The 14,914-nt window shown below is 40.3% G+C and overlaps 1 protein-coding gene across 5 annotated transcripts in view; it reads right to left on the reverse strand.

Annotated features, from left to right (window-relative positions):
* The window catches only part of Ext2 (exostosin glycosyltransferase 2), a 204,339-nt gene that overhangs the window by 41,099 nt on the left and 148,326 nt on the right, over positions 1-14,914 (reverse strand). The gene's annotated exons all lie outside the window — the stretch shown is intronic.

Genomic DNA, 14,914 nt, shown 5'->3' on the forward strand with positions numbered 1-14,914 from the left:
AACCGCATCTTCTAGAATTTTGTATATGGAGTCATATATAAACTATGTTCACTTTTTCGTCTTGCCCCAGGAGCTCAGCCTAATAATTAAAAAACACACACAATGTAGCATGTATCACTAACTCATTCTTATTTACTGCTGAGGGCCTAGTGGTGTAGTTCAGTGGTACAGTACTTGGCTAGTATGCAAGGCCCTGGGTTCAATCCCAGCGCTTTAAAAACAAATATACACAAACAAATTATGTTTACTTACTCTGAATCACATTTTACTGCATGGATACATTACCCCTTGTTTATGCATCGGGCTGTCAGACAATGATTTTATTCTCTTCAGTTTTGGGATATAAAAGGTAAAATCTGCTATGAACCTCAGAATGCATGTCCAGATTGGGGATTAGGCCCACTTGAACTGTCCCCACTCGTGGCTCACGGCCAATGCTGAGAAGGGACAACTTAGACTAGTCCCGCCCCGAGCTGGTTGCCCTTCCTGAGCAAGTCCCACCCCAGCGCACCCAGCCCAGGGTGAAGAATGCTAGATCTCAGGCATGCCTGGATTGGGGATATGACCCATCTGGATCGGCCACCATTCCATGGCCTGCCTGCCCATACTACCCTCTGTATGGACAACTACATTAGTCCCTCCTCAGCTGTTCATATTCCCCAGCTTGCCCAGCCCAGACCTCTGCAAAATCACTCATGCACTGAGTAGGCAGATCAGTGTCCAGTGTGCCCACCCAGACCCACAGGTAGACAAAGAGCCCACACCCACACAGATCAAGGCTGACCAGGCCACTCAATCCACACCTCACTACAGCTGCTATTCTGTTGCCACGATCTCAGCAAGACAAAGAGATTATCCCTAGATGGGCAAACCCCAGTGCAAAATAAGAAACATAAGAAACCAGGGCCAGATATGCCTGGTCCCATAGTGGAAGCCTCCAATGAAAACATCTTAGAGGAAACTCCAGAGAATTTCAAACTGCAATTATGATAAGTATATTCAACAAACTTAATGAGGCCATAAGCAAATGAAATGGAAGAGAATCAACAAAAAGAACTCATTAGACAGCAGAATGAATTCAAAGAGGACATGATCAAATGCCTGAATGAATTCCAAGACAGCACAGCCAACAAACTACATGCAATGAGACAGTCAAAACAAGTAATGAGAAAATAGAACTTTAAGGGACCAATGCTGAAGAAAAAAGCTAATGTAAATAAAAAATGAATCATCTCATTTAAAAGGCTCACAAGAACACTTCACCAACAAAATAGATGGTGTGCAGGACAGATTATTAGGATTTGAGAACAAGACAAAGTCAGTTCATCAGAGGCCAAAATCAATAACAAGTTCAAAAAACAGAATAAGAGGGAAATGTAGAACATCTTAAGAGACCAAACATTTGGATCCTGGGCATATAAGAAGTGGAAGAACTATAGGCCATGGGCTTAGAGAACATCTTCAATAAAATTATAGAAGAAAATTTTCTGAATCTGATAAAGCAGTGGCCTAACCAGTTAAAAGAGACACATAGAACATCAAATAGACAGGACCAGAGGAAAAATTCCCCACATTATAATTAAAACACGAGACACAGGAGAGAGAGAGAGAGAGAAGAGAAAGAGAGAGAGAATGAACTAAAGGCTGCAAAATAAAAACAGTCCATCACTTACAAAGGTAAACCCATCAGAATTTCATCTGATTTTTCAATGAAAACTCTAAGCCACAAGAACGTGGGATGGAGTATTTCAAATTTCGAAAAACCAAAGCTGCCAAATCAAACTAGTATACCCAGCAAAATTATCCCTCATAATAGAAGATGAAAGAAAACTTTTCCATGACAAAAGTTGGCTTTGTGAATATATGAGCACTAAGCCAGCCCCACAGAAAATAAAACATGGGCTACTTTGCACTGAGGATAAGAATAAATGTGCTCCAGGGACTTCCTGTTAAGATGGTAGCGTAGGTACCATGCCAAAGAAGCCTAGGGGGGAAAAAGACCAAAAAATCTCAGCAAAATACACACCTTTACTAAAAAGTGAGGTGTATAGGAAATTGAAGCAGCAGCGGAGAAGTAGAAGAGATCCAGAGCATCTAGAGCCCGCATAGGCTGGCAAAAGCGGCCCTGGCAGGTCTGCGGGCCATGGGGGCAGCAGCACACCAGAAAGCTGCCAGGCTCTGCTCGAGCCGCAGGAAATGCCAGATGAGGGGAGCTTCCACTCACACTGGAGCTCTCCGCAACTCAAGAAACGTGAAGGGAGAGCAGCAGTGAACAACGGAGGGCAGATCACAAGGTAGAAGAACATGTGGAACAGCAAGAGAACTAGAACAGCTGCGGCTCCTTCCCCTACCCCACCGCCTGTGTCCAGCTCCAGGGAACAGAGCAGCGGTCCTGGGACCCTGCCATGACAACTTGAGCCGAGAGCGAGACTCAAGCAGGAGGAGAGTCTGGAAGCAACATCAGCAGCCCCAGCAGCAGCAGAACCAGTAGCAGCACCCTCGGTGGCAGCAGCAACAGCTTCAGAGGCAGCAGCGACAGATCCAGCAGCAGCAGCTTCAGTGGCAGCAGTGGTGGCTCCAGGAGTGGCAGCTACAGCAGCAGCAGCAGTGGACCCAGCAGCAGCAGCTTCAGCAGCAGCGGCGACAGATCCAGCAGCGGCAGCTTTAGCAGCAGCAGTTCCAGCAACAGGGGTGCTGATCTGCAGGGCCACACTTGCCTAGCTTGGTCTGCCCCACAAGAAAAGCCAGTGCCCAGCTCCAGAAATCAGAACAGCTGCCCGACGACCAGGCAGCAACTTGACTGAGATCAAAATCATCCAAGAAACTGGGATTGCACCAGGGAAGGGTCTCACTTGGTCACAAGCTGACTTGGATCCCTCAACAGACCAGAAATCTTAACCTCTTGATAGAGGATCTGGTTGTTATAATAACTATTCTTGCATAAATATTCGGGGCTGTTTTTGATTGAATGTGTACAGTGTTTAGTTAAACTTTAGAATCCACCTGTATTTTATTCCACTCAGCCTACTTGAATACTCCCATAGCAGGGAAACTCTACCCCTAGGAACGCCTTTGTAGATACTCTGAGAGTCTTAAGAGCCACACCTAACACCTTAAGCTCCTACCCTGAAAATATATAACATCAAATCAATTGAAACAGCTAAGAATACCCAGCTAGCTAGCAAATCCAAGCATTAACTTAATCCAAGATGCAAAAATATATACATTATAACACAAGAAACACTAAAAAGCAAGACGATATAAATCCACATAAAAGTATTAATGCATCAGAAATGTCCTCCAGTGAGAACGAGTTGGAGGAAATGCCTGAGAAAGATTTCAAATGAATGATTGTAAATATGTCAAAGAGGTTAAAGAACAAATCGAAGAAATCAAAGAGGAAATTAAAGGAATCAAAGAGGAAATCAAAGAAGATGCAGGACATCAATTTAATAAAATAAACAAGGCAATACAAGACATAAATAAGGAAGGAGAAATAATAAAGAAAAACCAGTCAGAATTACTAGCAATGAAGAACACAGTTAATGAAATAAAAAATTCTGTAGAAAATCTCACCAGTAGAATGGATGAAGGAGTGGACAGAATATCTAAGCTAGAAGACCCGGTGGCAGATCTAATAAAGTCCAACAAAGAGAAAGATAAACTTATAAAAAAAATATGAGTGGGAATTTCAAGATATGCGGGACACTACGAAAGGATCAAATATAAGAATTCAGGGCATAGTAGAAGAAGAATTCCACTCCAAAGGCATAGTAGGCGTCTTTGACAAAATCATAGAAGAAAATTTCCCCCAAATTGGGAAAGAGGTATCAATACAGATACAGGAAGCCTTTGGAACCCCAGCCAGACAAAACCTGGAAAGAACCTCTCCTCGCCTTATTATAATCAAACTTCCAAGCACACAAACCAAAGACAAATACTGAAAGCAGTTAGAGAGAAAAATCAAGTTACCTACAAAGGCAAGCCTATCAGGATTACAGCAGATTATTCAACACAAAATTTAAAAGCCAGAAGGGTTTGGAGTGATATATTCCAAGTTCTGGAAGATAACAACTGTCAACCAAGGTTACTTTATCCTGCAAAGCTATCCATTCAAATAGATGGAGAAATAAGGGTATTCCATGACAAAAGCAGGTTAAAGGAGTATTTGAAGACAAAACCAGCTCTACAGAAAATACTTGATTGGGTCATCCATGCTGAAGAAAAGGAAAAGCACACATATAAGGAACCTAAAAAAACAAGCAATACTCAAATACTAGTTACACAAGAGAGCAAAGGTAGAACCGGAACCACACACACAAAAAAAGGCAAACATAAATACACACCTTTCAATAATATCTCTTAATATCAACGGCCTCAATGCCCCAACGAAAAGACATAGGTTTGCAGACTGGGTTAAAAAGCAGGATCCTACAATTTGTTGTCTCCAAGAAACTCACCTTTCTACAAAGGATAGATATTATCTTAAGGTGAAAGGTTGGAAAGCGGTGTTTCAAGCAAATGGGCCTAGAAAACAAGCAGGTGTTGCTATCCTAATATCTGAGAAGGTAGACTTCAGTCCAACGTTAGTCAAGAAAGAGAAGGAAGGTCACTTTATATTGATTAAGGGCACACTCCAAGAGGAGGACATTACAATCCTACGCATATATGCACCTAACATGGGGGCTCCCAAATACATCAAACAAACACTATTAGAACAAAGGTCACAGATAACACCAAACACAGTGGTGGTGGGTGACTTTAACACACCACTCTCATCAATTGACAGGTCATCCCAGGAAAAAAATAAACAGAGAGGCATCTGGACTAAATGAGGTCACAGAAGGAATGGACCTAACAGATATATACAGGACATTTCATCCAAAGGCTGCAGAATATACATTCTTTTCAGCAGCACATGGAACATTCTCTAAAATAGACCATATATTAGGACACAAAGCAAATCTTAACAAACTCAGGAAAATTGAAATAATTCCTTCCATTCTATCCAACCACAATGGAATTAAACTACAAATCAGTAGCAAGAAAGGCTATAGAGCATATACAAAACCATGGAAACTAAACAATACACTACTAAATGATGAATGGGTCAATGAAGAAATCAAAAAGGAAATAAAAAAATTTATAGAGTCAAATGATAATGAGAACACAACATACCAAAATCTCTGGGACACAATGAAGACAGTTCTAAGAGGTAAATTTATAGCCTTAAGTGCCTATATTAAGAAATCAGAAAGGTCGCAATAAATGACCTAATGCTTCACCTTAAAGCCTTGAAAAAAGAAGAAAAAGGCAAACCAAAAATCAGTAGATTGGAAGAAATAATAAAGTTTAGGGCAGAAATTAATGAAATAGAAACAAATAAAAATCCAAAGAATTAATGAAACAAAGAGTTGGTTCTTTGAAAGGATAAACAAGATTGATAAACCCTTAGCAAATCTGACCAAAAGAAAGAGAGAAGAGACACAAATTAATAAAATTAGGGATGAAGAAGGAAACATCACAACAGATTCCAGAGAAATTCAAAAAATCATAGGGACATACTATAAAAACATATACTCCACAAAGTATGAAAATCTGGAAGAAATGGATGATTTCCTTTATTTATATAACCTACCTAAATTAAACAAAGATGAGATTAATCACTTAAATAGACATATAACAAGCATGGAGATCCGAACAATTATCAATAATCTCCCAACTAAAAACAACCCAGGCACAGATGGATTCACTGCTGAATTTTACCAGACCTATAAGCAATAGCTAACACCATTGCTTCTTAAGCTTTTCCAGAAAATAGAAAAAGAATGAATTCTACCAAACTCCTTCTACAAAGCCAGCATCACACTGATACCAAAACCAGGCAAAGATAGAACAAAAAAGGAAAATCACAGACCAATCTCCCTCATGAACATAGATGCAAAAATTCTCAACAAAATATTGGCAAACAAAATACAAGAGTATATCAAAAAGATCATTCACCCTGACCAAGAGGCTTTATCCCAGAGATGTGGGGATGGTTCAACATATGCAAATCTATAAATGTAATACACTATATAAATAGATTGAAGGACAAAAATCACATGATCATCTCATTAGACGCAGAGAAATCGTTTGACAAAATCCAACATCCCTTCATGATGAAAGTCCTGCAGAGACTGGGAATAGAAGGAACATATCTCAATATAATAAAAGCTATTTATGACAAGCTTACAGCCAACATATTACTAAGTGGGGAAAAACTGGTAGCTTTTCCACTAAAATCAGGAACAAAACAAGGGTGTCCACTGTCCCCACTTTTATTTAATATAGTTTTGGAAGTCTTAGCCATAGCAATAAGGTAAGAGACATACATAAAAGGGATACAAATTGGAAAGGAAGAGATCAAGTTATCATTATTTGCAGATGATATGATTCTATACATAAAGGACCCTAAAGACTCTACTAGCAAACTGTTAGAGCTGATAAAAAAAAAAAAAACACAGCCATGTAGCAGGATACAAAATACACAGAAATCAGTAGCCTTCATATATGCTAACAACAAACACACAGAGGATGAAATCAGAGAATCACTCCCATTCACAATTGCATCAAAAAAAAAAAATAAAATAAAGTACCTTGGAATAAACCTAACCAAGGAAGTAAAGAATCTCTACAATGAGAACTTTAAATATTTTATTTATTTATTTATTTGAGAGCGACAGACACAGACAGAAAGACAGATACAGGGAGAGAGAGAGAATGGGTGCGCCAGGGCTTCCAGCCTCTGCAAACGAACTCCAGACGCGTGTGCCCCCTTGTGCATCTGGCTAACGTTGGACTTGGGGAATCAAGCCTCGAACCGGGGTCCTTAGGCTTCACAGGTAAGCGCTTAACCGCTAAGCCATCTCTCCAGCCCATACAATGAGAACTTTAAAACACTCAAGCGAGAAATTGTAGAAGACACTAGAAAGTAGAGAAACATCCCTTGTTCCTGGATGGGAAGAATCAATATTGTGAAAATGGCAATCTTACCAAAAGCAATCTACACATTTAATGCAATCCCTATCAAAATTCCAAAGGCGTTCTTCATGGAAATAGAAAAATAAATCCAAAAATTCATTTGGAATCACAAAAAGCCTTGAATATCTAAAATAATACTAAGCAACAAAAATAAGGCTGTGGTATCACCATACCTGATTTTAACCTATACTACAGAACCATAGTAACAAAAAGAGCATGGTACTGGCACAAAAACAGACATGTAGATCAATGGAACAGAATAGAAGATATTTGATAAAAATGCCAAAAATACTCATTGGAGAAAAGACAGCCTCTTCAGCAAATGCTTCTGGGAAAACTGGATATATATCTGTAGAAGGATGAAAATAGATTCTTCTCTCTCGCCATGCACAAGAATTAAGTCCAAATGGAATAAAGACCTTAACATCACACCTGAAACTCTGAAACTGCTAGAGGAAAAAGTGGGGGAAACCCTCCAACATATTGGTCTTGGCAAAGACTTCCTGAATACAACCCCAATTGCTCAGGCAATAAAACCACAGATTAATCACTGGGACCTCATGAAATTACAGAGATTTTGTACTGCAAAGGACACAGTGAAAAAAGCAAAGAGGCAACCTACAGAATGCGAAAAAATCTTCGCCAGTGATATATCTAATAGAGGATTAATATCTAGTATATATAAAGAACTCAAAAAGTTTAATAATAAGTAAGCAAACAAGCCAATCAAAAAATGGGCTATGGAACTAAAAAGAGCATTCTCAAAGGAAGAAATACGAATGACATATAAGCATCGAAAAAAATGTTCTACACCACTAGTCATCAGGGAAATGCAGACTAAAACTACATTGAAAGCCGGGCGTGGTGGTGCACGACTTTAATCCCAGCACTCGGGAGGCAGAGGTAGGAGGATCGCTGTGAGTTCGAGGCCACCCTGAGACTACATAGTGAATTCCAGGTCAGCCTGAGCCAGAGTAAGACCCTGCCTCGAAAAAACAAAAACAACAACAACAAAAAAAACTACATTGAGATTCCATCTCACTCCTGTCAGATTGGCTACCATCATGAAAACAAATGATCATAAATGTTGGCAGGGATGTGGAAAAAGAGGAACCCTTCTACACTGCTGGTGGGAATGCAATCTGGTCCAGCCATTGTGGAAATCAGTGTGGAGGTTCCTAAAACAGCTAAATATTGATCTACCATATGACCCAGCTATAGCACTCTTAGGCATATATCCAAAGGACTCATCTCATTTCCTTAGAAGTACATGCTCAACCATGTTTATTGCTGCTCAATTTCTAATAGCTGGGAAATGGAACCAGCCTAGATGTCCCTCAACAGATGAGTGGATAATGAAGATGTGGCACATTTATACAATGGAGTTCTACTCAGCGGTAAAGAAAAATGAAGTTATGAAATTTGCAGAAAAATGGATGGATCTGGAAAGGATTATACTAAGTGAGGTAACCCAGGCCCAGAAAGCCAAGCGCCACATGTTCTCCCTCATATGTGGATCCTACCTACAGATGATTGGGCTTCTGCATGAGAAGGAAAATACTTAGTAGCAGAGGCCAGTAAGTTAAATAGGATACATAGGGGAAGAGAAAGGAAGGGAGGTGGGTACTTCATAGGTTGGTATTGCATATATGTACGTACAATGATTGAGATGGGGAGGTAATATGGACAATGGAATTTCAAAGGGGAAAGTGTGTGTGGGGGGGGAATTACCATGGGATATTTTTTATAATCATGAAAATGTTAATAAAAATTGTGAAAAGAAGAAAAAAAAAGAATAAATGTACTCAGGAGGCTACTGGAGAGAAAAATAATCAAAACTAGAACAGACCTGAAAACAAATGTTCAAGAAAATGCCAAACTCCACAATGCCTTGAATTTAGCAGGGATTAACTCATGCCTCTCAATTATAACTCTGAACATCAATGGACTCAACTCCCCATCAAAAGATACAGGGTAACAGGCTGGATCAGAAAACTAGATCCTTTCATCTGCTACCTTCAAGAAATTTTCCTTACCATTAAAGACAAGTAAGGTTAAAGGATGCAAAAAGATATTCCAAGCAAACAGAAATTAAAAAAACAAACAAACAAACAAGCATGTGTGGCTATACTAATATCTGCCAAAAAAAGACTTTAAACCAAAAGCAATCAAAAAATAAAAAAGGCCACTTCATAATCATCAAAGGAACAATATCACAACACTGAAAAGGAGGGAGTGCTCCCTGACTCCTATGAGGACAGCATTAACACCAAAACCAGAAAGGACACACCAAGAAAAATATAGACCAATATCCCTGAACTTAGATATAAAAATCCTCAATAAAACTCTTGCAAACTGAATCCAAGAACACATCAAAAGGATCATCCACCTTGATCATGCATTCCAAGAATGCAGGGATGGTTTAACATGGAAATCAATAAATGTAATATACCACATAAATGACTTATGGACAGAAATCACATAATTTCAGAAAATAGCTTTGACAAAGCACAATATCCCTTCATGGTTAAAACATTGGAGAGGGACTGGACAGATGGTTTAGTGGTTAAGGTACTTGCCCGCAAAGCCTAAGGACCCAGATTCAACTCCCCAAAGAATCCCCAAAAACCAGAAGTACAAGGTGGTGCATGCATCTAGAGTTCACTTGTGTGGCTAAGGGTCATGGCATGTCCATTCTTTTCCTCTCCCCCATCCTCTAATAAATAAATAAATACATAAAGATAAGATTAAAAAACTGGAGAGGCTAAGGATGAAGGGACCATATCTTAACATAATAAAGGCTACCTAAACAAGACCTAAAGCTCATATCATACTCAATGAGGAAAAACTTTAAGTATTCCCACTAAGATAAAGGGGTCCATTCTCACACTGCTATTTAACATAGTATTTGAAGTCTTTGCTTGAGACAAAAGAAAGAAAGGGGATACAAATTGAAAAGGAAGAAGTCACACTACCTTTTATGCTGATGATATTATTCTGTACTTAAGAGACCAGAAAGATTCCACCAAAAAGTCCTAGAAATGACAAATTCTTTCAGCAAAGTAGCAGCATACAAAAACAGCACATGAAAATCAGTAGCCTTCATATATACTAATGACAAACATACGAGAAAGAAATCAAGGAAGCAGTCCCATTTACAATAGCCACAAAAAGTATCTTTGGGATTGGAGAGATGGCTCAGTGGGTAAGGCACTTGCCTCTAAAATAAAAGCATAGGGCAAGACTTTCTAAATAAAATACTAGTAACCAGGGAATTAGTAAACACTCAGCCACTGGGATCACATGAAACTAAGAAGCTATTGTAAAGTTAAGCAAACCATCAAGAGTCAAGAGATAACCTACAGAATTGGAGAAAATCTTCACCAGCTATACAGCTGACAATGGTTAATTATCCAGAAATACATACAGAACTAAAAAAGCTAAGCAATAAAAAGTCAATTACCAAGTCAGGCATGGTGGCTCACACCTTTAATCTCAGCACTTGGGAGGGCAGAGGTAGGAAGATCACCATGAGTTTGAGGGCACCCTGAGGTGACATAGTGAATTCCAGATTAGCCTGGGCTAGAGTGAGCCTACTTCGAAAAACAAACAAACAAACAAAAAAAAACAAAAAACAAAACAAAACAAAAAAAAGGCAATTACCCATTCAAAATTGGGGCAGGGAACTGAACAGAGAGTTCTCAAAGGAAGAAATATAAATGTCCAATAAACATCTTAAAGAGATGGTTCAATATCTTTAGATATTAGGGAAATGCAAATTAAAACAACTTTGAGATTCCATCTCACTCCAGTCAGAAAGGCTATCATCAAAAAAAAAAAAAAAAAAAAAGTCCAATGACAACAAATACTGATGACTGTGTGGGAAAAGAGGATCCCTTATGCATTGTTGATGAGAATGTAAACTTGTCATGGACATCATGGAAATCACTATAGAGGTTCTTCAAAATCTAAAAATTGATCTACCATTTGACCCACTTATACCACTGCTGGGCACATACCATAAAGCTATTCTTTACAGTAAGAGATACTTGCTCAGCCATATTTGTCACTGCTCTATTACAATAACTAGGAAGGAAATGGAATCAGCCCAGATGTCCATCAACTGATGAATGGATAAAGAAGATGTGGTACATACATACAGTGGAGTTCTATTCAGTTTAGGAAAACTGACATTATGAAATTTGCAGGAATATTTATGGTCCTGAAAAAAAAAAAAACCACATAGGCTACAGAGAGCTCAACACTAAACCAGAATTCGAACATGCCTTCCAAGGCTCAGGGGACATTGAAAAAGAGGAGGCAGGATGACTGTAAAAGCCACAGAGTGGGAAGGTATACTAGGAAGCATTGTCTTCCTCACTGGAACTAAATGGTGCATTCATGACCCCACAGTGACCCTCAATGGACTGGGGGCAGAGGAAAGTGGACATAAAAGCGCAACCTTCTGGGAATACAATTGATCTACAAGTGTTCATATATTAAAGTTCCTAATAAAAATTTTTAATAATTAAAAAAAGACAAAAAAAGCTGGGCAAAGTGGCACATACCTTTAATCCCAGCACTTGGAGGCAGAGGTAGAAGGATCAGTATGAGTTCAGGGCCAGCCTGGGACAACAGAGTGAGTTCCAGGTTAGCCTGGACTAGAGTGAGACCTTACCTGGAAAAAAAGAAAAAGGAAAGGCAAATGATGGAATTATGGTCTCACCTGTTCTGTAACTTACAATGGAGGTAAGCATTGGACATCAACAGCTGCTAAAATTGCTAAAATTCCACAGGCAAGACACACTGTTCCATCTATTGCTTTCTAAGTGAGAAATACTCCCTATTAAGAAGTTTGCTGCAAGCAAACCTAAATGTGACTCATCACTTACCAAATTATCAGGAGATGGGACTGAAGTGCATTTCAAAATACCTAAGAGGATATAACTGACACAACTGTTTTCTTCACAAGCTGCTGGGGATAAAAGCAATGAAAGTGCAAACTAAAGAATAAGAGGAAGCCGGGCGTGGTGGCACACGCCTTTAATCCCAGCACTCGGGAGGCAGAGGTAGGAGGATCGCCATGAGTTCGAGGCTACCCTGAGATGACAGAGTTAATTCCAGGTCAGCCTGGACTACAGTGAGACCTTACCTAAAAAAAAAAAAAAAAGAATAAGAGGGAGCCGGGCATGGTGGTGCACACCTTTAATCCAAGCACTTGGGAGGCAGAGAGGTGGGAGGATCGCTGTGAGTTTGAGGCCACCCTAAGACTACATAGAGAATTCCAGGTCAGCCTGGGCTAGAGTGAAACCCTACCTAAAAAAACACACAACACAGGTCTTAGGAGCTTGGGAATTCCATCATCTTTTCTTCTGAATTCACACTAAACAGAATACCCTATTTAGAAGTGATGCTGCTCTGACACAACTTACAAACTTTCATAAGCCATAGGGAATCACGATGAGAAAAGTAGTCATGGTAAGATCATAGCAACAGCTACCATGGTGTCTGCCAAGTACATGACTGTCCATCACAAAGAAAAGGTGCTTCCTGAGCCAAGGCCCATATTAACCTAGCAAAGGCAGACTGTCACTGCCATTTTGGACAAGACCGGGTGTGTTCAGGGAGGTATGGCCATGGTTTACGTAAGAATAATCTGATCCAGGTTTCACCTCAAGGTTGGAAGAGATCCCAGGAATGCATTTAGTTGTTGTTGTTTGGTTTTTCAAGGTAGGGTCTCACTCTAGCTCAGGCTGACCTGGAGTTCACTGTGTAGTCTCAGGGTGGCCTCAAGCTCGTGGTGATCCTCCTACCTCTGCCTCCCGAGGGCTGGGATTAAAGGCGTGTGCCACCATGCCTGGCTCTAGTTGGGTTTTTTTCATTGAGCTTCTTGAACCAGTTGGAAAAGGTGCCCATGCACTCTATCCACCTTGTCCACATCATTTTGAACATTCTTGCTTCTAACTCACTTGTGGCACACAAGTAAACACACGGATACAGATTTAAGCCATGGTATGCAATGAAGAGAGAAAATGCCAGCAGGAAAAAAAAAAAAAATTCCCCTTGTCCCATGACATGACCAGAGAAATACATCAGTTTGTCACCCAATATCCCAGGGGTGATTATATAAAAGTAAGTCATCTCCTATGAGTGAAAACAAACCACAATGATGAAAATATTTCTTCAGCACCTCCCATGCTTTCCATGGGGAATATACCTGGCCAGGGTGTCACATATTTGCCCTTTTAGGATGATTTCTTTCACACCCAAATGAAGCTACATTAAAATAAAGCTGCGAAACCTCAAGTTTATAAATTTTGGTGTGAATGTGTTCCTATTTCTTTCTCTTCACAAGAAACTTTTTTTTTTTTTTTTTTTTTTTTCTGAGGTAGGGTCTCACTCTAGCCCAGGATGATATGGAATTCACTGTATTCTCAGAGTGGCCTCGAACTCATGACGATTTTCCTACCTCTGCCTCCCGAGCACTGCTGGGATTAAAGGCGTACACCACCACACCCAGCTACAAATAACTTTTGACTTAAGAGTTTGAAAAGAAATTCTGATGTTAAATACATGCAAAAATTTAGCTTCATTTAATAAATTTCATTCCTTAAAAACTTCAAATTCCTTACTTTTGGTTAGAGAAGCTTGTCTTTTCGGATGGTGGTGACCACTGGGATGACCCAAAAGGCACCATGTGCTAAGAAGAAGTGACAGAGGAGTGTTCATCATTGAAACATGTCTATCACACCTTACAAGGCTCAGAGTCCATTGCGGAAAAGGTGGCAGAAAGAATGTAAGAGCCAAAGAAAGGGTATGACTGCTCACAATGCGCTCTTTCAGACACAAAATGGCCTATATATCCATGACCTTGCAGTGCCTAACACTATCTCAAAAAACCATTGGACTAGGAGGAAAAGATGATGAGATTGAAATAAAAGAGAGACTAATTGAGATGGCAGGGGATATGATGGAGAGTAGATATGTGAAGGGGGAAATGGGGAGGGGAGGGAATTATCATGGTTTATTGTCTATAATTATGGAAGTTGTCAACAAAAAAGTTAAAAAACTGCCCGGCGTGGTGGCACACACCTTTAATCCCAGCACTCGGGAGGCAGAGGTAGGAGGATTGCCGTGAGTTCAAGGCCACCCTGAGACTACAGAGTTAATTCCAGGTCAGCCTGGACCAAAGTGAGACCCTACCTCGAGAAAAAAAAAAAAAAAAGTTAAAAATCAGAAACAAAAAAACCTCAAATTCAACAGAACATGAGTAAACTCAAGAAAATGGCAGGCTGACTGTGAATGATAAATCTCACCACTTTCCGCTGCGCCACCTGGAGCTAAGTCATTTATATGCTCAGCTGTGCTTCCTCTCTATCACCCACGCTCCTGCGGCCTGGGTCTGCATCACACACAACCCCTCCCCGTCAGGCCACATCAGCTCCACAGCCTCTCACTAGGCCTGGGTTTCTGGTATTCTCTCTGAGGAGACCTTTACTGGTTTCCATGTTTAACCCCTGAACTCAGCCTAATGCATTCGCTGCCCCAAAGGAGAGACAACAAAGAGTGCTCCTCCTACAGACTCACGGCCAGCCTGTCTGTCCACCTGGAACTCAGAAGTGAGATGTCAGGGGGCTGCTTTCTGCTCGCCAGCACTGCCACTTCCTCATGTTTTCTCTGCTGTGGAGTCCAGTGGCCAGAGGCAGGGGAGGACTATGCTAGGAGGCATCAATTAGATACTTGTAAAGTACTGCAGACACACTTTAGAACATTTCCCTCTCTAGGGGAGGGCACAGTTATCACTTGGGCATAGGGTTCCCTGGGATGCTCAGGAACACCTTTATAACCCACTATCGGACTGGTAATGATGGCTCTAGAAAGTGACATGGAA

Source organism: Jaculus jaculus, chromosome 1, assembly GCF_020740685.1.
Source record: "Jaculus jaculus isolate mJacJac1 chromosome 1, mJacJac1.mat.Y.cur, whole genome shotgun sequence".
Lineage (NCBI taxonomy): Eukaryota > Metazoa > Chordata > Mammalia > Rodentia > Dipodidae > Jaculus > Jaculus jaculus.